Consider the following 21843-nt stretch of genomic DNA (forward strand, 5'->3'; position numbering starts at 1 on the left):
GCCAAAGCATCGGGCTTCTGACGGCTAAAAACAGCGGGGGATTAGCATCACAGTTAAGAAAGTTTATCAAAGTATGACTTGACAGTGGTAGGTTAGGTTTAACAAAGTACAAATACTTTTACTGCACTCTGTATATTTGTGTGAATAGCTAATTTGGCATTTTTGGTTACTCAGTTCAAACCATTAGCTAAGCTATGGGAATACATTGTTTTGATAGCAGATTGGTTTGGGGAGTAAACCAAGGCAAAAGATGGTCAAAGTTAGGTAATCGCAGGTAGGACTAGGCAGAATTTGGTAGATGTACATTTCTTTTACCAGTACTTGTCTACTTTTACCATCTGTTTAGTGGAAAACACTACTTCACCTTTATATTTTTATGCAGGATCGTGAGTGATCGGCGGTAACAATGAATACACAGAGACTGATTTACTGTGCTAGAATAATTGTGCCTTTTATTCCCCGCAAATAGCAATCTACCCCTGGACTGTGCTAGAATAATTGTACGTTTTATTGCCCGCAAACAGTAATCAACACCTGTGCTGTGCTAGAATAATTGTACCTTTTATTCCCCGCAAAGAGCAATAATCACAACTCACTTTGCTAGAATAATGGTGCCTTTTATTCCCCGCAAACAGCAATCAATACACTACAACGTTAAGCAGCATAATATGATTATCATCAGCGCTTACCTTGACACTAGCCCGAAGAGCCCACGGTCCGGGTAGAACGAGCTGCAAAACGGCTGGGCATTCGTACGTATTCCACAGCTGACTTTGACCGGACCATGCGCCGCTCCGTCTTTTATTCGTTAGCGTGGGAAACCGGGCTAGCCAAGCCCTTTCTCAGACACTTTCGAAAACATGTTTTGCAAAGCAGGGAAAACTGTAGTATAAACAAGGTATTCACTCCCAGGCTGATTCCGCCCTTTATTTACAAATTGTTGGGCACCTGGATTCGTACAACAGTTCAGGACAACAACATATCCTTATATAAGAGGTTACATGAGGACATATCAAACCATGGTTATTTTCCCTTCACCATCCTACATAGAACCAATAACTACAACTAGGTCAAGTAGTTGTAGGTATTAGTGTGTTGGTAGGAGTGGTAGGAGGGAGGATATCTGTAGATAGAAGTTAATGTGGGTATCAGTAGAAAAAGATTACGGTGATGAGAAAATAGTGTAGGTACTCGTCAATGTAAGTAGAGTAGTCGCAGGTCGGCAGCCTCAGAAGTTGTAGGTGGAGTATTTGAAGGTTGGTGGGTACATTACAAGTAGTAGGGAAGTCGGGAGGTTGGGATGGCTAGGAGTTTTAGCGAAGGCAGTCAAAGGTATAGGAAAAAATTGCAAGTTGGTTGGTATAGGCAAAAGTCTACAGTTTTAGGGTAGTTGTAGGTAGGTAAGAGATGGTGTCGACAGTTGTGGTCAGGTCTTGTCCACATTTTAAGGCACATGAAGGTAGATAAAGCAGTGTTACGTGTTAACGTAGCGATCCAAGACATTGTTGAGTGTCGTTCTGGCACTTGTTGTCTTTCTTTCTTCTCTTCAAGCCTGTAAAAAGTCCAATCTGCATGTGTGGCTCATTCACCCCGGCTTCCCTTCCGCCGCATCTTCCCAAAGAAATCCTATTCATATCCATTAAAGTCGCCAAAGTCACCTTGCTTTGAGGCAGAGACAGATCGAAAGAGATGAATCAAATGCAGAGACGATCGCTGAAAAAGGGAAGGTAGAGTGAGAGTAGCTCGGGGCGGTTCTCGGCACAACAATGATGAACTACAGTAGCTGTTTGAACCCCAGACCCGCAATAATCTCTTTAGCCGCGTGACTGGGTAGCGCTTCCTTCTGCTTCTTATTTTTCCTCTTCTGTTCCTTCTTCTTCTTCTTTACCCTGATTGCCTATCAGCGTGCATATCACTAGATGGTGTTATCATCAAATCTCCACCGGTTGCTTTTATTATCCGGCTGACCTTTCACTGACGTTTCAATCTTCGCAAGAGAGTTTTCTTCCTCTCTCCTAATAATGATCAGCTGTCAGTTTTCACTGTGGTGCACCGTTGCCATGGCGACTTGACCACTTGATGTGTCTTGTTTTATGGCAGACACACACACACACATACATTGATCCAGACATGTGTAATGTAACGCACGTCCAAAGCCAGTTTGATCAAACAGACAATATGTCTATGTAGTTTAATGTACAATCAAAGGAGTGCGTGAGTGTAATTTAATGGTGGAAAGTCGAAGTGATTCGTTCGTTTTAATGGAGTCAAAAGTTCAAGTCGCTCGCTGTGTCGCCACTGACAATCTCCTGTGGTAGGTAGAGGATTGTGTAGTTGTTGGAGGCATAGTTAGGAAGTAGTAAGTAGTTAGGAAGGTTGGTAGCTAGCTAGAGGTTGAGGTAAAAAGATTGTGTTAAGTGGGTAAGATATACAGTAGGGTTGTTCCGATACCGATACACTATGTATTTCATCCATCCATCCATCCATTTTCTTAACAACTTGTCCTCACAAGGGTCACTGAGCCTATCCCAGCTGGCTACGGGCAGTAGGCGGGGTACACCCTGAACTGGTTGCCAGCCAATCGCAGACACTATGTATTTAGTTACGCAAATGTATTCGGTCGAGCTTGCTATGTTGTTATTGACGCTTTATAGGTGAAAAATAGTCATAAATATGCTGTTTAAAAAGTCCAAGTGAAGTTTTGTTTGTGAACTATGAGCCACTCACCTCAGTTCATTTTTATTGCTGTGCAACGGCTTTAGTGGAATGTGGCGATCGGTAGCACCCGGTAAGCCACGGTGTTTACAAACTCGCTTCAACTTCTCGCCGGCTCACGAGGGCGGCTGAGGTTATTGTGCTGCTTTTGAGAGAACGCGGCAGCCAGCTAATCATTTGATCCGCAAGAGCCTCCGGCCGCACTTTAACATCACAGCTTTCCATAAATGCAAACAAAAACAAGATTTAATAGAGCGGCCAAAACAACGCTTCTTGTTTGTTAATCAATTAGATCAGCTCTTCTACTATATTACAGTTAGACACACCAGAAGAGCGTTAAGTTTTTAGACCTGGGTTTAGGTAAGTAGGTAGTAATAGGACATTGCTTTTAGACCTGGGTTTAGGTAAGTAGGTAGTAATAGGACATTGCTATTACCCTGGAGAATCCACGGGGTCAAATTTGGTCCCTATAAATTCTGCTACTCAAATAACAAAGACTTTTTTTTTTTTTTACAAATTTAACTTCAAAAGTCCAGAGTGCCACTTCTGACCCCTGCATGGGGCCATCTAGTGGATGAATATTGCACTTACATGAGCCAGAGTGGTGGTGACAAGATGGCTGGCAACATGCTGTTTTGCTGAGCTGGAAATCAATCCAAACAAAACCATCTTCTCAGCAAACCATCAGATGGTAAAATTGTGGTTTTTTTTTGTTAATTTATTTCATATCATGTTGCAGAATGCCTAGGGGTATATTTTATATATATATATTGATAAATTAGCAACTCTGAGCTAGTTTAAAAAAAAAAGGGTTAAAATTGAAAAAACATATTTTGGTGTTCAGTGAACTTATAGCAGTCATTTAATGTATAATTCATAATTTTCCAAAGAAGAAAAGGGTTCTTGGGTTCTCCAGGGTTAAATAGGTAGATATCATCAAGTTGCAAGTTGCTTATACTAGCAGTAGCCTATTTAGCATGAATTAGCATCTAAAGCTAGCTGCATAACGTCACTTCTCTTCCACTGGTGTTCATCTACAAGCCCAATTAACCACAAGGCTACGGATTCCCTCTAGAAGGGACATATTTCCACAGAGCTTACTGTTGCTTATTTGTCCTTTTCACATTTTTGCCAATCCCGTTCAGTTGCGCTCCGTCGAATCTGCGCCAGGAAATGCTAGCGATTCATGGAGGCTAATAGGCGGCACCAGGGAAGAGCGGGAGGATCCATAAAATCAATAATAGATGAAAGAAGGTAAGAAGGTGTCCTGTCCAGATAGCATCAATAAGCTAATGGAACATGACTGCTTTTATTACACAGGCCAAGTGCAGTCACTTAACTTGGACTGTTAGCCAGTAATTCACAGGACATCCACAGCTATGAACCGATTACAGTTTTTAATAAATGAGAACAAATTTGTCCATATGTCCCTTAAGATTGACAGATGACATGTCCAAGGTGTCCTCTCACAAAGGTCAGTCAAAGTAAGCACTAGCTCACCTGCGACCCTGAAAATGACAACAACAAAATTTGCTTTTAAAAAAAACGTCTAAACAAGATGCAGGCTGCCAGACGGCCATCGCGGGAGGGCGAGCAGGCGTCCTAATGAGGCGGAAAAAGCAGCAGAGGCCTCTCGGAGTGACCCTCACGGAAAGGACGCTTGGAGCCGGTGCCCATCTGGTTGCCATCAGTCAGACCCACAGACCCTCACCTGGGATGATCCTTCCACCTGCGCGTACTCACAAGTAGGCTTGCGAAATTCCGCGAGACTTATTAAGGTTGGGGGGTAATTCGCCTATTTGTTTGTTTTTAACTTTATGCTTAAGACAAGAGTGATACAATTCCATTAACCCCTGGGCATTATTTTATTTTGAAATGGCTTGGTCAGAACCAACTAAAAGCCAAAAAATGGTCAAATAACGCCCAGAAGTTAAATTACCCTCAAATTCTAATTTAATTCCCATCAAGGAAAGTTTTGAAAAATTTGTCATGTTAGATTCCCTAAATTTACTGCAAATTTTCCGCAAAATTTACTGATAACCTTGCACTCCCTTGAAGTCCAACTCACAACATGTAAGAAAGCAAAATGTTTGTTGACGAGCTTCCGTACAGTTTATGTAAGGACGTTTTTTTCGGGGGGGGATTTAGATGTCACGGCAGCTCAGAGCTGTCGTCCGACCAGGATTATTATGGAATTGACGACAAACAAAATTTCGGCGGTCTGATTCACGCATCCACACGCTCCAGTTTAAAGGATGTTGTCGACTTTTAATGTGGAGGAGAGACAGATCACAGCAAGTGGGGAAACAACAAAAGTTCCTCACGTGTTAAATCCGAGATGAACTCTCAGGGTTCATTGTCTTAGGTTCCTTTTCATGAATATACCGTATAAGATTTTCAACTATTCGATTGTCCTACAACAAAGGTAGAACCCTACTGATTTTGGACAAGGCGGCGATTAGAGTTGTTGGAGGCAAAGGTTACAGTACATTCGTAGATGACATGTTCCTTCCTTTTCATGAATATAACATGTACGATTTTCAGCTAATCTTCCCTTTAGGCTTTGTACTTTTGATCAAATCAAAAACCCGACTGTGTTCGAATCACATCTGTTACAAAATGCGAGGATGCCCTCAAACCTTGAGTTTTAGCTTTCAGTTAGTTTCATTAATATTCCTCAAACTTTCAGGCTTTTTGTCTGTTTTGACTAACAGTGGATGAATTTAATAAAATATTTATAATTTTTTTACTGTAAATACATTAATTGATTGTTTTTGACAATTATCTCATCAAACAAATAAATTATAATTTAAATTTACCAAACGTCTGCAAGCAGAATTGAATAATGTTGAATTTATTTAAATGTGTTACAAAAAAAATGGTATAGACAATCTCTAAAATGTGTTAAATGAACTAATTAAAATTGTTTAGGCAGTCGATACAGTAAAAAAAAATAATAAAAAACATTCTGTTACATTAGCTAATGAAGTTTTGACAAACAGTAAATTAAATGAAAAAAAAACACATTACAAAAAAAAATCTAATTTATATCATATAATCGTTTTGACAAATAGTAAATAACTAACCGATAAATCCAAAATTGGTACAAAACCGATCACCGATAACAATGTCAAACCAATCAAATTGACTTCTATTGTAATTGGGCTATTTTTTCACACGCAGGCCATTATATCATTGCTAAAGCAAATAAGTAAAAATGATGACTTTTTGTATAGTGCTGTATTAACCTGAGCCAACAAAGGCTGACTTCCTGGAGTGGCCTCTCCTCCCGACTTTGAAAACAGTCATTAAATGCCTCCATAATGAGCCAAGCTAGTGTTAATGGGCAGAATCAACATTCCCACTTACTTTGTCTGCCTCAGCGGCCTCCGGGGCCCAAGGCTGCCACTGGCCGTGACTTTCCATTAGCGCTCGTCACACTGGTCGTTTCCATGCAAAATACTCGTTTTATCCTCCAGGGTTCAGCCTGGACATAATGCTGCTTTCAAAGTCCAAACATTCAATTGGGTGTTTTTCATTAATATACCACGTGAGAGTTTTAACTAATCATTTGTCCAACATTGATGTAAACCCCGCTGTTTGTGGTTGACATCTGGCACATAGCGGTTGAGGAAACTATGATCGACTCAATCAATGACATGTTACTTTTCATGAATATACCACATGAGAGTTTCAACTACGTAATTGTTTGCAAACATTAAATCAGAACCCTACTGATTGTGGATTTGCAGTTGGAATCAAATCAGTGAATTATGTGTTTATTTTCATTAATATACCTTATAAGATTTTCAGCTAATATTACACACATTTTTCACTGTGATTGTCTGGTCAAACCAAGAATTATACAGATTTTTTGTTGTTGTAACATTCGGCATAAGGTGGCTGTCAATTATGTGTGATCTGTTTCATTAATATTATCGAAGAAAATAGGGGTACTGTTTGATGACCCGTTAGGTTTCTCCGTTCTGTCTCTCTCTGTTGGTCATTGTTTTTTTTTATTTCTCTATATTAATATAACTAATTTTAAATCAAGCTATTATGTTTTCTTTTTAATTAATATACCACATGTGATTTCCCAATGCAAGAATCCTATAAATTTCGAATGGCATCTAGCACAAGGTGAGAAAAAAAATACATCTTTTCTCCACCAGGATTGAGCCAGTGTCAACGAGCCGTTTGGTATCTTAGCGTGGGCTCCTAAGGTCGCCGTGTAGTGGTCTTACACACTTAGTGCCCTGAAGTGCAGCTACTGTAAAGACGTTCTGTCAAGCGGGGTGACCTTCGTGTCATGGCAAATGTGTTTGTGGCCCCTAAAGGCCTGTAAAAATGTGTAGCAGCCTGATGTTGTTGTCAGCCAGATGTTTACATCCAGAGCTCGGAAACTGATGGCTACAGTGGGAATATTGTGTAAGCGTTTTTTTCTCTCTCCAAGAAGTGGGCGAAATGAAATGAACCCCTTAGAAAATGTCCTAATAAGGGAGGACATAGGAAGTGTCCTTGTATGGAAATATCCATATAATATATATAAGGAAACTTAGCCATACAGTAAGTAGTAAGACATTTTACCAAAAATGTCCTTATCAGGAAATTATATTTAAAAATTAATTGGCAACAAGGAAGTTGAAGTACCCTTAAATGGACAATTTGGTAACAAGAACGTGGACGTGTTCCTATAAGGAATTTTTGTTTAAAAAGGAAGTGTCCTTATAAGGGCATTTTGGTAATGAGAAAGTGGATGTGTCCTTATAAGGACAGTTTGACAACAGGAAAGTGGAAGTGTCCTTATAAAGACATCTATCTGACTGCAAACTACTGTTTTTCAGTAATCTGTCTCAATGCAAAAGCATGAATAGGCTACTTCAGATTTGCGGTCAATTGTCTTCCTGCTAATAGGTGACATTAGTAATACTTTGAAAAATTTCTAGGTCCTTTGGATAAGTGGACACAAAGCGCTACCACTTAGCAGTTACTGACATCATCACGACCAAACGGTGTCGATATATTCCCGGCGGGACGTGACAACTGTTTAACAAAGAAACGTTCTGTTGTCACTCTGTCAGCAATAACGACACTGACGCAGACATCTTCCTTAAGCGCAGACAATTTCACACACGAGAGATTTACATGTCGGCAATTTATCGCAGGTCTCTGAGGTGTAAAGGAATACAACAAAAAAAAGAATGTCTGTCAGCATTGGAGGGGCGGAATCATGTGTGAGGCGTGGAAAAAAGTACAGCGCTTTAGCCAGAAATAGATATTCTGTCTCCCGTGTGTTAAGCGTGTGTACGCAGGTTCGGTGAAACAGGCGAGGTAATTCCTCCGCCCCAAATTTAGCTCGGCGGAAAAGTCGCTTGATATGCAAATGGACCAATGAATGTTTCATGGCGACTTGGCGAGGTAGCGAGTGCGTGCGAAGCAAAGCCCAACACAGCATCAAATATACATCACAACTTGCGGGGTTTTTTTCCACGTTACACATCGTCTGCGACTTAATGAGGAAGTGCGCGTCTTCTTTGTGCTCTAACGAGTGCGACCTCTGCATTGAGGTCATTGTCGTCGTCAGTGGAGTTTCATTGCGTTGTACAGACAAGACAGTAGTAGTCGTGCATGAATAATTCACCGCTTCTTCTGACAAATGAAGCAGTTTTGTGTGTGCCACAAAAGTCATTCACAGGAGCAACGGTGCACAGACGCATTGGGAGAGAAATATGTAACATGAAACGTCATGTAGAGCAACACTATATAAAACGAATAACCAGTGTAAAAGTTTGTACTGTTATTTTGTGTAAAGTATCGCACTAGCTTAAAGTTATGTAGAACAACGTAATGTAGCGTATTATGTATAGCATCATTATGTAGCGTAACATTGTGTAGCTCGTTATGTAGCATAACATATATTGCCATGTTATGTAGCCCAACGTTATGTAATGAAATTTTATGTAGCGCAACGTTATGTAGCGTAATGTTATGCCGAGCAACATAATGTCATGTATTATTATATACAGCAGTGAATGATAGCTTAACTTATAGAGTAACATGTAGAGCAACATCACGTAGCTAAAACTATGTAGTGTCATGCTGTGTAGCATGATACTGTAGTGTAACCTAATGTAGCGTAATGTTATGTATCATAATGGTATGTAGCAAAATAATGTAGCAAAATAATGTAGCATAATGTTAAGTAGTGTAACGTTGTGTAGTGTAGCTAGCATAAAGTAGCGTAATGTTATGTATCATAATGGTATGTAGCAAAATAATGTAGCATAATGTTAAGTAGTGTAACGTTGTGTAGTGTAGCTAGCATAAAGTAGCGTAATGTTATGTATCATAATGGTATGTAGCAAAACAATGTAGCATAATGTCAAGTAGTGTAACGTTGTGTTGTGTAGCTAGCATAATGTAGCGTAATGTTATGTATCATAATGGTATGTAGCAAAATAATGTAGCATAATGTTAAGTAGTGTAATGTTGTGTAGTGTAGCTAGCATAATGTAGCGTAGCATGACGTTATGCAACGCACTTTAGCATTGTGTGGGCCAAGTTTCAGGTTTCAAATTTTAAAAAACACATTTACAAAGGTAAAAAGAAGTAAACCATTAAAAAAAAAGGTTTTATGGCTTACGATGCGGAGATCATACATGATGGGACATTTTCGCTTACTCTTGAGTTTATTCACTCCGCTTCACATGTCGTCGTGATGGAGGCATCACTTTTGGGTGAGGCATTTATTTAAGTGTAAGGTTTATTTATGTACTTGAAACCAAACTCCTCCAAGTACATTTGTAATACTTGAGCATTCCGTCCGCACTGGTGAAATAAATGAGATTTTTATTTTGAAATCAAACTTGTCACTATCGATCGGGTTGAGGCTGGTTAACCGGAATGTTCCTCCCCCTCAGCGACAGCATGGCGAGCATCCCGCATCATGTTCTGCTCGTTTGGACTAAACGCCATCCATCATACTTAGAAGAACATATTAGCTTATGTTTTTGTGCTGGCGGATGAATTATTCAACGGGCTATTGGTTATCTAGCCTGGACGCCAGCAAAGACGACGGCTTCTTTTTCTCTCACAATCACTCAAAGCGCCGCTGTAATCCAATTGTGGTTTTTCGGAGAGTTCCATCTGGTGGCATTAAGCGCAAAGACAGCTGTACTTGTCCACCGTGATTGTTTTCCCAGGGCCTTCAAAGTCTACATTGTCATAACAACACAACGTTTGCATTAGAGCGTCAACTTGGTTTTGTGTCATCATAAGTAGGATTGGATAACAAAGCATAGCGGAAGATAGTGTCACTAACTTAAAGTATGGCTCGAGTGTACAATTGCACTACAAATTTAAAATTAAAACAGGAAAATTAAAACTGAATAAACAGTAAAAAAGCACTGTTGTGAAAAATACATCAATGACAATCGACTAGTTGATATGGATTTTTTTTTTATATTGCGTCATCAAACATGACGCTTTGCAATCCTGAGTGAAAATGTCTCTGTCTCATTCTTTTCATTTTGATTCACTACTTTGTGCTTAATTTATTGTAGCAAAACATAACTGTAAACATAACATAACTTGACCAAAGTAAAATAGCGTAGCATGGCCTAGCCCGTGACGCTAGGCAGTAAAGTAGTGGCTCCTTTTTGGAGGTTAACGTTGCATCTGTTGGACATCCCCCAAAAAAATCACCGTTCAAAGTAAAGGAATATAAGAGTTTGTAAAGATGGGAATAAAGGAAATAAGGGTTTGAGTAAGGATGTACAAGAATGCAGTGCTTCAGAGTAAACAGGAGCCAGCTTCAAGGACGAGATAAGACCGAAGGCCAGAAGTCTGGGGGAGATTCCAGCCAGAAGCAGCCCGAAAACAACTTGGCGAAGAAAGGACGTCCAATCATAGAGAGCTAAAGTTAAAACTGCAGTAACACATAGCCAATAGAATTATGTTAGGATGTCTTTGTCTTGTGTGATTTGCATATTGTGTAGTATAACTATTCACTGGGGCAACTCGGATGAGAATACGTCTGCTGGTGGCAACAGAGGCGTACAGAGCTGTATTGAGAGGGACCCGAGACCCAGGTGCTTGTATTAGATCTGTGTGTTAGGAATAAATCCACTCGTGTGTGAAAATGCCGGCTTCCTGATACCTTTCTATTGCAGAACGAGCATGCTATTGTTGGATGAGTGATAGTTTGGTAAGGTCACAAATTGGAGTCAGATTATTAACTTAAATTTATATTAATATAGCAATAAATTCCAACAATTTATGGTGACCCCGACGTGATGCAAGAGAGGTAAAAAAGAAGTCTGGGACTTCGAGAAAACCACAAGAGTCTGGGACTCAAGGATCTGGGATCCACGTCCACACTCAGGTGACGACCTGAAAAAGCCACACGTCCGATCGGTTTTCCTCTTGGGCCCATACTCAAACAAGGTGAGCAGATTCCTTTTGTTTAAATTCTGCACATTGGCAACGCTAAATTATGAGAGGAAGGAATGTGGGACGTGTTAGTAGGGTATAAAATCTGGGATTTACCTACTCGAATATGTTTGGAACTGTTCGTGGTTTGATACGGTTTAAAATCTGGGATTTACGTATAAAGTGTGGACATTAGTAGGGTATAAAATCTGGGATTTACCTACTAGAATAGGTCGCAACTATTCGTGGTTAGATACGGTGTAAAATCTGGGATTTACGTATCGATACGGTTTAAAATCTGGGATTTACGTATCAGTGTGGAAGCGGTGTGAATGTAAAAACTAAAATTAAACTGCAAGAGAAGTGATTAGGACACGTGCGAGTGGATTTAAGGATGGCAGAGAAGAGAAAGTGTGATGAGGGTCTCGGGTCCCCTGAAGTCTGGTCGGAGATTAATGGTCATTACGCTAAAATGGAATCACAGTTGATTAGTGGAATAGAAAGTAAGAGAGGAAAAGAAAGAGGTTGAGTACCACGGGGGATTGGCTTTTGGGTTGATTGTAGGTGTGTTATTAGCCGCTAAGTGTTGATCACACTTAAGTGAGTGCTGTTGTGTGTGTTGTGCTATCAGCGGTCTGTGTTGAACACACAAGACGTCTGCTGTGTTAAACGCCCGTTTATTGACGGTGCGTGGTGTGATATTAGCCGTCCGTGAATTTTTTACGTTCGAGGGCTGTGTGTTATAAGTCGCCGTGAAGATCCAGGATATATTTGTTGATCGCGCAAAAGGTATTTAATATCTGTTTCGTTTTCGTCTTGTTTGTGTTTGTCTGGAAAAAAAAAAAAAAAAGAAAAATATTTTTCTGGGGGGATTAATGAGAATAGTTTTGATCTGTTATATCGTAGTATCATAAGTGAGACGTCACTGACTTTATAAATATTAAAAACGACTAATTACTACATATTATGGACGAAAAAATTGACCGTAACTAAGGAGGTTTGTATAGACTTCCGGTCGAGAGTCAGAATTGGTCGCTAAGCGAACAGTGAGGTCATGATGCTGGACGCATTTCCACCACAGCGTCAACGTAAGTATGAAACTCTTTTAAATGTATGAATGCGCACGAATTGTGATAGTGGTTGGTTCTCACCGTTGTAAAATGTGGTGTGTTTGTGGAACTTGATTGTGTAAACAGCGCCAGACGCTGATTACCTCCGTGAAAAACACTTCTATAAGTTTCTTCGAATGGAAGAAAAGTTAGACGTGTGGGGTCGTGAGCCAAATGTTGGTGTGTGCTAGAATGTTAGCGTGGGATAGCTCTGTGAAAGTTGCGCAGATGATTGTGATTTTGAGAATGAGGAAACTGATGCTAAGCTAGCGGCTCTGCCAGCGTACAAGTTTTGCGCAGAAGAGGAGTTTTTGGTAAGATGCTACTGTGCGAATCTGTTTTTAAGGCTAAGGATGAGTTAGCTGCGGGCAGCCGCATCTATTAAGAAATTGGAACATAAATTGGATGAAGTGTTGACTGTGAAAGATGACCCGGGGGGAAAATTTGAACCAAGCGAGAGCTCTTGGCTTAGAAATGAATTGTTGAGTGTACGCGTTTGTTTGTTTGTTAAGCTCCATGGTGTGTTGTGGCCACGCGTTTTTTCGTTGTTTGTTTTAAATTGTGCGCGACGTGTCTGTGTCGCAGCCGTAACGTTGCGATGGATTGTGCGCGAATAAGTCGACCTTTGAGCTATAAGTACGTGGTGAAGTTATTATTAGACGAATAAATGGTGTATTTTACAAATGAGTGCGCACTTCGGAGTGGTTTGTGTTCGTCTGTGGTTCAACAACTGAGACGACACTGAATTAAGTTGAGGAGGTTGTGTGTGAGTGTTTGTTGAGCCCAGTTGGTGAAATGTTTGGAGCATGTGTGGATTGTGTGATTTTTTTTCCTTGTTTGTGTGCCTGCAGGTGAGTTTGTGACTGTTTGTGTGACTCTGACAATGGGAAAGGTGTGTTGTGTGATGTTCTAGCGAGATTTTAGAAATCAAAATGGCCGTTTGGTCTGTTTCTCCTCACTGCCTTTGTGGAGATGAGGAAAGTGCAGAAGTTAAGTGAATGGAAGTGTAAGTTTGTTTGAGACAGTGATTTTTAAGTGTAGGAAAGAAAGAAAAGATGGGTGGAAAGTAATTTTTTCCCTCCAAAATTCTTTGTCCTCAAAAAAGGGTGAAAAAGAATGGTAAGCAGGAAATCTGCATATTTTGAAAGTAGGGGAGAATTCTGCCTTTGTCTGTGACAATTTTTAAAGCTCTTCCCCCCACGCTTGATTAGGGACTAAAGGTCTGTGAGGATGGGGGCCGTGAGCTGCTGTTTTAAGAAGGTGGTGATTTGTACTGTTGTCTGTTAAAATTAAATTAAACTAAATAAAAAGGAAAGAGGGTGTGATACGTTTAGTCCTCTCTCCCATAGTCTCCATTTGGGGGACTTGTAGTCTGTTGTGTGTGTGAATAGCAGGGGTCTTCTAGTCATAAAATCAAATTGGTCCTGTTATGCGGAAAGATAAAGAGGTCTAGATGATAACTACAGGCCACTATCCATATTATTATTATTATTTTTTTTTTTAAATCTGGTCTGTGTTTTTATAGTTGAATGAGTAATAAAACCAACTTTTAATATAGTTGAATAAGTAATAAAACCAAATTTTAATTGAAATAGACTTTTCATTTTTGATTTTTTGATTTCCCCTGCATCTCTGATAACTCATTCGTAGGTGTGAAAATGATTTAACCTTTGTCCTTATCTGAGTCCCATTCTAGAAGTCTGAGAAATCCTGGAATTTGAGACTTCCCTCCATGTGGAGGCATAATTTAAGGTAACATGTAATGAGTCTATGGTAGACATATGCGTAAATATAGTAATACTACTTGCTATAATGTAGAACATATTTAGATGAAACTACAAAATACATATTTTTTGAGAAAATTATTATTTTTTTAATTATAACAAGCATATAAATATCTTGCTATGATCTCATCTCCCTCTGTCTGTTCCGAGTGTATAAGTGTTTCAGGCAGGTTCAATCTTTGACGAGAGGTGTTGTTCTTGGGTGTCTCCAACGTGCTGGAATAACCTGGCTGTTGGGCACAGAGTGGACGGCGAAATGAACAATGGTCACTTTCGGGGGGGGAAGTGATCACACGGACTGCGAAAAGGATGGTATACTGCAAATCCGCTCGCCATGAGACTGTTCAATGACTCTTATGAATTATCTGAGCAAAATGTCCATCAACTCTTTGAGCAGACATCTCAAACTCTCATCACAGCCGTCCTGATGAAACTGTCAGCGGTCTCCAGTGACAGCTAAGGCCTGCTTTGAACTTTGCCCTGCATAAACTGCTATCAACAAGGACAGGAAGGAATATGAACTCCAGTGTGGACTCAAAGTTCGAGTCATCTGAGATCGGCCTTTGAGTCATATTTTGGTCTGTTTTGGGTACAGTTTGCACTCTGTACTGTGTCGGAAAAGGAGATGTGATCTATAGCAACGCAGTTTCGGAAATTGAGAACAGCTTATGTGAATTAGGGTAGTATAAAATTTAGTCTAATCTTTAAATACTATATTTTCCGTTGTTTGATGCTTGTTGAATTTGGCCTTCTATTTTTTCCCATTTCTCTTTTATAATTTTGGCTTCTCAGAGTGGACTCACTCAGATGTGGAACACTTACGGCAAAATTGCTGGTTAAAATTTTTAATTTTGATTAAGCTCAACAGCACTGATCTTTGGATTCCACGGGGAATGCACAAAGGCAAAGTTCCCTGCTGTGTTTTTACAAAGCCCCCACTACTCTGTAGAAGAGGTGAGGTTAGTTAGCATTTTAAGAATACTTTTTGGTTGGTGTAAAGTAGGGATTTTGTTTTGTTTTTCTGATTATAACTCATTTCTTTTATTAGTTGAGATGGCAGATATTTGGAAGATTCGTGACCTGCAATAGATTAATGGGGTTATTTTAAATCTTTTTCTCATCTCTTCCTGACCCTAAAAGTCCTCCGCTGCAGTATCTTAATTTACATCTGCTTAAATTGGTTGTTTTTCTAATCTACAGGATTCAAATTTACATTACAAACTCTTGCCTCAAAGGCTTTTGTTTTTATGGCTCCTGGCTAGCTCAGCTGGAGATCTTTTTATAGTTCTGGTGTTGGCCAAATTGTCACAATTTGGTTGTTTTTTAATCTACAGGACACAAGGTGTCTGTTTTTCCTCTTTGAAGCAGCAATTTGGAAGCGGCTGCAGTTTTCACATTCGGGTCTGAAATGATCAAAATTGATCTTTATCAGATGGGGGAATGACTGGTCTGTCTGTGTATCAAAAGGAAGTCTGATGTGAGAATGAAGTTTGGTGTGAGGAATTTACAGGCAGTGAATGGGGAGGATTTGACTTGGAGGAAACGTAAGTTCTACAAAGATGACAAAAGACGACCCTTATAGCAGAAATACGGTAAGTATGTTCCATTTCAGAAATGATTGAAAAGTATAATTTCTAGAGCCCATGGAATATGCCATTTAGGTGTGGAAGGAACATTGACACACCTGGGTGACATTTTTTCATGAGACAAGTTGTAAAAATTAACTGCAGGACTGCAGTGTTTATTTAAGGTATAAGTATAAATCTCTTCTCAGACTGTTCATGGCCCGGCCGGACATGAATAGTTCTGAGTTAAGATGATGTTGTTGTTAAATGATTTACACTGGTATAATAAGAAACCAGCGTTAAAAATACACAAATTTGATGTACGACAAAGAGCAACATTATGCTCAGGCATTGGAGCTGTGGATTGAGACCACAGGTAAACACCCAGGCAGCTACCCTGAAGCTGAGATGATGTTCAGGATGGCGATGCTGAACGGCCTCCCAAATGAGGTGCAAGCGATTATGAGAATTGAAACTAAAGGACAAAAGTGGTACCATTACTCACAGTTGCGCCCGGCCCCAGAATTTGTGCCTGCCAATGGTGAGCTTAAAGATTGACTGCCCGGACGGGCAGGTCAAGAGAGGGAATGTGTCGATGGCGAGAATTGGATCAAAATCGGACTCGGAAGTGTCTGAACAAAATCGACGACGATGCAAATGTTTAACTTTATTGACTATTTTGTTTGCAGGCTTGTGCTTTGTGTGGACTATGTTAGCGTTTGAACATATGGTGCGGGATGATAGAAGTGATGGAACGAAAGGAGAACGAGTGATGGTGTATCATTCCTGTAATGGAAAGGTATGGTATGAAGCAGAGCAAGATGGTGGTAAGACGCTGACACAGACACAACAACTACTGTTAAATCTGAAGTGTAAACAACCGACACAGGTATTTCTATGGTCACTAATAATTGGCTCCTGATGGCTGAACAGGCCGCTAAGAATACTAACGAGGATTGTTTGGTATGTTTAGATGCAAGACCAGTTTTGAAAATCATGGCAGCAACTGTTGTATCCAAAACCTGTCTCTTTGGTTTCCTGTATAACAAAACTCTCCAAGGAAAGTGCAGCCAATTGGATTAGGCCTTTCCACTGACAAATATGGAAAAGCAAAAGCCCATTTTTGACATCCATGTTGCACAACAAAATTTTACCTGCCTAAAGTTACATGGGAGTGGCCCTGGGATTGGAAACATCCAGGAGTCATGGTGTAATGAAAATGTGTCTTTGCCAGCAGGAATACCTCTCGCTTGGGCTGATGTTTGGCTGTGGTGTGGAGAGAGAGTGTTGTACGATAGGCTTCCCCCAATGCCTCAGGTAAGTGCGCCCTAGTAACGCTGATCATGCCAATTAGTGTGACAGCATTAGACATGGCTAGGATAAATTGGGAAGGAGTTAGACAGTGGGGAAGAATCCCCTTCCTTGGGAGGAAGAAAAGGGACATGCAAGAATGGTTGAATGCAGGAGACCCCACATACATAGATGCAATTGGAGTTCCGAGAGGGGTCCCTGATGAATACAAATTGGTGGATCAAGTGGCGGCAGGATGGGAGAGTATTTTTCTGTTTATTACAGTAAACAAAAATGTGGACCGGATTAATTATGTCCACTATAATGTCCAACGATTGGCGAACTTTACCACTTCGGCACTCCAGGCAGTGCACGAGCAATTAGCAGCCACGTCTCTTATGGCATTCCAAAATAGAATGAGTTTAGATATGGTGTTAGCTGAAAGAGGAGTGTGTGGTATTTTTGGGGAGCAGTGTTGTACTCTGATCCCCAACAATACATCTCCTGATGGTCGCCTTACTAAGGCATTGGAGGGTCTGCGCACGCTAAGTAATAAAATGAAAGAGCATTCAGGCGTGGACACCAGTTGGTACTCTGACTGGTTAAACGTCTTTGGCAAATATAAAAGCTTGATTGCATCAGTATTGATGTCTATCGCGATGTTTTCCGCTATTATGGTGTTATGCGGCTGTTGTTGTATTCCATGTATCAGATCATTGACTGTTCAGACAATGGAACGCACGTTGGGGCCACTACCCCCGGGTGGTCAGTATATGATGATCCCACAGAAGGACCCCCAGGAAGCGGAGACAGCTGTCGCCCTCCGGGAGTCCGGGATGTAAGTATGTGAAGGTGGTCTCAGGGACCTGCGGCCATGAGAGAGAGTGAAAGTTTTATATTAATTTTTTATTAGAAGTGAAGTTTTTTATAGATTTTTTATAAGAGTGAAATCTTTATTGATGTTTATTCATTTTTGATTGTTTAGTGTTTTTTTTTAGCTCGTGTTTAATAGATTTTTAGCTTAATGGCTAGTGTTTTTTTAGCTCGTCTTTAATAATAAAATAAGGTATGTGAGTGATGACCTCAGTCGTCTGAGGTCATGAGAGGGATTAAAGGAATATAAGAGTTTGTAAAGATGGGAATAAAGGAAATAAGGGTTTGAGTAAGGATGTACAAGAATGCAGTGCTTCAGAGTAAACAGGAGCCAGCTTCAAGGACGAGATAAGACCGAAGGCCAGAAGTCTGGGGGAGATTCCAGCCAGAAGCAGCCCGAAAACAACTTGGCGAAGAAAGGACGTCCAATCATAGAGAGCTAAAGTTAAAACTGCAGTAACACATAGCCAATAGAATTATGTTAGGATGTCTTTGTCTTGTGTGATTTGCATATTGTGTAGTATAACTATTCACTGGGGCAACTCGGATGAGAATACGTCTGCTGGTGGCAACAGAGGCGTACAGAGCTGTATTGAGAGGGACCCGAGACCCAGGTGCTTGTATTAGATCTGTGTGTTAGGAATAAATCCACTCGTGTGTGAAAATGCCGGCTTCCTGATACCTTTCTATTGCAGAACGAGCATGCTATTGTTGGATGAGTGATAGTTTGGTAAGGTCACAAATTGGAGTCAGATTATTAACTTAAATTTATATTAATATAGCAATAAATTCCAACAAAAGCGTAAAAACATTCAGACATAAATTTCACACAAAAAAACACAAACGAATGTCAGTGAATATTTACTGCCGATTAGTGCGCCTTTTACGCTAAATAACAAGGTATTGTTGAAGAAAATGATCTTTTCTTCCGCGTGTTCGTTCTCTTTCGGGTAGTGAGAATGTTGGTTATCCGAATGCAGGCTGGAGATCGATGAACAGTTGCTTCGAAGCTTTTATTTCTACAGAATATCCCGGGCACAAGTGAGTTCCAGACAATAGCTGCAGCCTCTCACAAGTGCGAAGATTTCAGAGGACTTATAACATTCTTATACTATACCACAAAGCCCCCAGCAAACAGCCCACCCGGAGTTCACCGGACATGAGATACTTTAAAGGTCATCATACTAACACATTAACTTCAACCACAGACAAATGGTCTATTGTTGTGGAAATAGAGGAGGCCCCCCAGACATGCCGGCAGCTTGCAGAAATCGCGATAACACTCACAAAGATACATCCGCAGAATAAAGCTCTACTGAGGAAATAATCAATTAAAACAGTTATGACTAGATCTGGGCAGAAGACCCTCTTCAGTATCTAGCGTAGCTTAATGTAACAGCTCAACAAAACGTAACATAGCGCAACACAGCAGCGCAATGTAACATTGTACAACGTAGCATAACAAAACCATAGCAGTGCAAGATAATGTCACTTTTTCAAACTCGACACATCACGAGGCAAACTTTACGTACCGCAACTTATCGTAATGCAATGTAACAACGTAACACCATGTCGCTCAACTCGGTGAAATGCAACAAAAATGAAATGTAATATCAACAAGCTTAGCGTCCTATTTCATGTGAGGATGAAGGTGCAAGGTGTACAGCAGTGAAACAAAGAAACAAACACGGCGCAGGAGCTTCCCGCAAGGCCCATTTGCAATCCTCTCAGTCTCCTGCCGGTCGCTGCGATGTTAAATCAGCGTGCTGTGAAATGTCATTAAAAATGGCCGTAATGGGCTTGACGACAAACGGATTTCCAGTCAAGGCACTAGTCTCTCTCTCTGCCGGTCGCTTTCACCCTTTGGGGATTTATTTTATCCAGCTGGTACTGAATACACACACACACACGGTACCAAAAAATATAGAGAGAAGAGCTCAAAGGGTAAATAGTTACCGTGGCAGCAATAAAATAAATTAGGGATCTGCTCGGGGCTTTTGCAGCCTCACTGCAGCACAGCAGATTGCAAAGAAGCTTGAGATGAACCTGAGGAAGGAAGAAGCACCAACATGAATGCAGGCTGGATTGTTTACGAAATGTATGTTACTTCTTCTTTGGCTTTTTCGTGTGATTTTGTTACAGAAAGCTTTCCGGTGATGACAATATGTGTAACAGAGTAATGTAACGTAATGCGGTGTAACATAATATAACGTTATATAGTGTAACCATATGTAGCATAAGGTTACATAGTGTAACATTATGTAGCATTATATTTTGGAGCATTGCGTTATTTAGCATGTAGTGTAACAATGAAATAATTGTGCTGCGTTATGTAGCATAACATCATGTTTTTGGAATTCTATCTGTTGAACGGCAATAATTCAGTCTTGGCATTGCTTCAAAAAACAACTTCTAAGCATCCAATCGAATTATTCTGATCCCACTCTTGACAGGAATGTTCAAATGTTGCTTCCAACATCGTCTTGATAAAGGTTTTATGAGTATGGCGCCAGTTTCGGATCAATTCAATTTACATCTAATGAGGCAAAAATGTTGACTGGCAATTATTCAAGGGGACACCTCCCACCCCCACCCCCCCAACAACAACAACAAATAGGTACGCTATGGCGAAGCGCAGACAGACAGCAGATGTAAACGATTTGGACAACGTCACAAGCAATTATTCCCCTGTGCCATGTCGTCCCTGCGGGCAGGTACTTCTGTCCGTGACACGCTTCCACGTTTGCTGTCCCCTGCTCTGATAACTCAATAACTCAATCCCCTTTTTGATTCATTTTCCTAAAACAATTTGCATGAAATCATAATGTAACTTCACTATCAGCACCGCTACTGCTGACCTGATTACGATTGCTTCTAGGAATTTTTCCTTTGAAAGAAAATCACAGGATATCTGACCACTAGCTAGTGGCTACTACCATGAGGCTATATTTGGTAACAAAGGTCTTGTAGCATGATATTCTTTTATTTTATTTTTTCTCACTTAATCATAAGTCATTTTGCGTAACGTAGAGAAAATGAACATGACATAGCCATGGCGTTGTGTAACACAGCTAAACATGGCATAGCACAAACAGTCGAGCAGTCTACTATCATACTTTTCAAATAGAATAGAATAGTGTAGTGTAACTTAACAGAATGTAATGTTCCATAACTCATTGTAATGTAACTAAATGTAGCGTAGAGGAATGCTGCATAATAGAGGTGGGAATCTTTGAATGTCTTACGATTCGATTCCGATTTTTGGGTGTGCAATTCGATTCGGAATCGATTTTCGATGAAGGGCTTGAGGATTAAGGATTTGATTAACAATTATTTTTGCTTCAATTAATAGATGTTCAAGGAATCGTAATGATCTACTCCAGTCTGATTCGCTAATGCTCAAAAGAACGGCTCCACGCTGCAAAAAAAACAACTTTTATTGGAATAACTTGATCGGGACTTTTTCCTTCTACTCTCTAATGTGGCTACAACTTAACAGTGTATCAGACCGCGTGGAACCACACTGCCCCTAAGTGGCCAAATCGGGTACAACATGAACAGCGCTCCCAAAAAAGGCACAAACAAAGGGAAGACAGTATAAAATAATTTAAATAAAATCGATTTGGGGACATTTAAAATCATCTTTTTGGCACACTCCAAGCTCCAAAAACATTTTGTAGCGTAGCATAACATCAAAACTCAGTGCTCCACTGTCAAATATTGAAAATGCTAGCCGACAAAATTGTATGTAATATAACTTTAACTTTTTCTGACAAGGTGTCACATCACGTCTCGGCGGGTTGCGGCTATTCACCCGCTGTCATCCCATGATGAGCTACTGTAAGTGTGTGAGTGGGTGCATGTGTGAGTGTGAGTATGAGAGAGGCAGACGAGGCCTGAAAGATAATTGCCCTACGCGGATGCCCTCCGAGCAAGCGACAAAGACAAAAGGACGGGAATAAATGGAAACAGATTACAGAATTCAAAATGAAGGCAGCGAGGAGTAATAGCGCTACGTTTCATTAACCACTATTAAGAGAAAAAAAACCTCAAATATTCTCTGGGTCAGGGCCACCG

At 40.3% G+C, this 21843-nt stretch overlaps 1 long non-coding RNA gene across 1 annotated transcript; it reads left to right on the top strand.

Annotated features, from left to right (window-relative positions):
- Nucleotides 1-9020: 9020 nt before the first annotated feature.
- On the top strand, nt 9021-18431 carry LOC144035839 (uncharacterized). The gene is made up of 2 exons (XR_013288518.1): nt 9021-11934; nt 17606-18431. It is a non-coding gene; the product is annotated as an uncharacterized LOC144035839 (long non-coding RNA).
- The last annotated feature ends 3412 nt before the right edge of the window (nt 18432-21843 follow it).

Source organism: Vanacampus margaritifer, chromosome 16 (assembly GCF_051991255.1).
Source record: "Vanacampus margaritifer isolate UIUO_Vmar chromosome 16, RoL_Vmar_1.0, whole genome shotgun sequence".
NCBI lineage: Eukaryota > Metazoa > Chordata > Actinopteri > Syngnathiformes > Syngnathidae > Vanacampus > Vanacampus margaritifer.